The following is a 3,200-nucleotide window of genomic DNA, read 5'->3' on the forward strand; positions in this document are numbered from 1 at the left end:
GGCATTTCGCCAGCCGAGCCTCGGCTGCATCTTTGCCCAGCGCCAGGAGCTGCGAGGCTGGGTCTCCGCTCGCCAGCTAGAGATCCGCACCCAGATATATGAGCCGCAGCAACCCCGGAGCCCGTTGGAGAGAGACACTGAGGCCCAAGGTGAGAGTGACCGCCTGGGCCCCAGGTTAGTTACTAGAATGCAGGTTCCTTGACTTCTAGACCTAGACGGCAGGTCTTGCATGGCCCTCCCTTTCGGGACTGAGGGGCGGTAGACGAGGTGAAACCTGTGGATCCCTCCTCTAGGAAAGGATGTGCACACGTATATACAACATTTTGAACACAGTTTTCAGGGATCCTCAGACTCTTTCTCCAAAGCGTCTCGGATGCCTACTCCGGGTCCCTCCCAGAAGCTCTCCAACCCCCAACCCCCATAAAAAGGTCTCCTGCAACCCTGTCCTGAAGGTTGAGATCTGGTGAAGCGCAGGTGCAGACTGCGGAAGACTTCCTCCGGAAGTCTATGAACTCTCCCTGGGGCAAGTCTTCCGAATTTAGAGAGAATTTAAAAAACTTTTTCTTGAATGTAATAAACATAACATGAAACTTCACATGTCCCAAGTATAAAACGATGAATTATCACCAAGTGAACACAAGAGCATAACACAAGAAAAGGAACGTTAATAGGGTGGGGATGCCCCTCCTCAGTTACTTCCCATCTTCCCACAAGCGTATCCATTATCGTGACTTTTAGCAACACAGACTAATTCTGCTGATTGTTTAACTTTACAGACATAGAATCATACCATATGTACAATGTTACATCTGGCTTCTTTCACTCAAGGTTATATTTGTAAGATTCCTCTACCTTGCTGTTTATGCACAATCCCAGGCTTGGTGTTGCATCAGTTCAGTTCAGCTCAGTTCAGTCGCTCAGTCCTGTTTGATTCTTTGGAACCTCAAGGACTGTAGCACACCAACTCCCGGACCTTGCTCAGACTCATGTCCATTGAGTCGGTGATGCCATCCAATCATCTCATCCTCTGTCATTCCTTTCTCTTGCCTTCAACCTTTCCAGGATCAGGGTCTTTTCCAATGAGTCAGTTCTTCTCATCAGGTGACCAAAGTATTGGAGCTTCAGCTTCAGCATCAGTCCTTCCAATGAATATTCAGGACTGATTTCCTTTAGGATGGACTGGTTTGATCATCTTGCAGTCCAAAGGACTCTCAAGAGTCTTCTCCAACACCATAGCTCAAAAGCATCAATTCGTCAGCACTCAGCTTTCTTTATGGTCCAACTCTCACATCCATACATGACTACTGGAAAAACCATAGCTTTGACTAGACAGATCTTTGTCGGCAAAATAATGTCTCTTCTTTTTAATGTGCGGTCCAGGTTTGTCATAGATTTTTCTTCCAAGGAGCAAGCGTCTTTTAATTTCATGGCTGCAGTCACCATCTGCAGTGATTTTGGAACCCAAGGAAATAAAGTCTGTCACTGTGTCCATTGTTTCCCCATCTATTTGCCATGAAGCGATGGGACTGGATGCTATGATCCTAGTTTTTTGAATGTTGAGTTTTAAGCCAGATTTTTAACTCCCCTTTTTCACTTCCATCAATAGGCTCTTCAGTTCCTCTTTGCTTTCTACCATAAGGGTACTATCATCTGCATATCTGAGGTTATTGATATTTCTCCTGGGTATCTTGATTCCAGCTTGTGCTTCATCCAGCCTGGCATTTCACATGATGTAATCTGCACAGAAGTCAAATAAGCAGGGTGACAATATACAGCCTTGATGTACTCCTTTCGCAATTTGGAACCAGTCCATTGTTCCATGTCCAGTTCTAACTGTTGCTTATTGACTTGCATACAGATTTCTCAGGAGACAGATTAGGCAGTTTGATATTCCCATCTCTTGAAGAATTTTCCACAGTTTGTTGTGATCCACACAGTCAAAGGCTTTGGCATAGTCAATGAAGCAGAAGTAGATGTTTTTTTTATGGAATTCTCTTGCTTTTTGTATTATCCAATGGATGTTGGCAATTTGATATCTGGTTCCTCTGCCTTTTCTAATTCCAGCTTGAGCACCTGGAAGTTCTCAGTTCACATACTGTTGAAGCTTCGCTTGGAGAATTTTGAGCATTACTTTGCTAGCCTGTGAGATGAGTGCAATTGTGCAGTTGTTTGAACATTCTTTGGCATTGCCTTTCTTTGGGATTGGAATGAAAACTGACCTTTTCCAGTCCTGTGGCCACTGCTGAGTTTTCCAAAATTGCTGGCATATTGAGTGAAGCACTTTCACAGCATCATCTTTTAGGATTTGAAATAGATCAACTGGAATTCCATCACCTCCACTAGCTTTGTTCGTAGTGATGCTTCCTAAGGCCCACTTGACTTCACATTCTAGGATTTTTGGCTCTAGGTGAGTGTGAGTGATCACACCATAAGTGATTATATGGATTGTGAAGATCTTTTTTGTACAGTTTTTCTATGTATTCTTGCTGCCTCTTCTTAATATCTTCTGTTAGGTCCATACCATTTCTGTCCTTTATTGAGCCCATCTTTGCATGAAATGTTCTCTTGGTATCTCTAATTTTCTTGAAGAGATCTCTAGTCTTTCCCATTCTATTGTTTTCCTCTATTTCTTTGCACTGATCACTGAGGATAGGGCTTTCTTATCTCTCCTTGCTCTTCTTTGGAACTCTGCATTCAAACTCTGGGTTACCCCTCTCCTTTCCAAGAAACTTGGCACCTCTAATGCCTAATGCTCTTAAATAGATGTTTTCTGGGGCTTTATCCACATCTGGATGTGCTCAACAAGAGCACGGTTCTTATACAGGCTACTTCAACATGACAGAAGCACAAATGAGGATGACATTAGCTACTAATTTGTAATCTTTATTTTTTTAATATTCTAACATATTGTTAACTGAATGAATGAATTTTACAGGTTATTGTGCTCATTTACAAGTGTTCCAACTCCTCGTTTATTCATACCTTTGAAAGGAAATAGAGTCTAATATTTTTCTTGTTTTACATGCTAACCCTAAGCTGGAAAATAGTGTCTCAAGGTGTAAGGCTCAAAAAATTGTCAAATAGGTGAATAAAGGCACATGAAGGATTATCTCAAAAGTAGATTTGAGCAATCTTCTCTGTAGGCCAGTGGACAAAAACTAAATAGGGTCAAGAGGTGAGCATTGCTCTTAAGGTTAATG

The sequence above is a fragment of the Bison bison genome, unplaced genomic scaffold (assembly GCF_000754665.1).
Source record: "Bison bison bison isolate TAMUID 2011002044 unplaced genomic scaffold, Bison_UMD1.0 scf7180017864384, whole genome shotgun sequence".
In the NCBI taxonomy this organism is placed as follows: domain Eukaryota; kingdom Metazoa; phylum Chordata; class Mammalia; order Artiodactyla; family Bovidae; genus Bison; species Bison bison.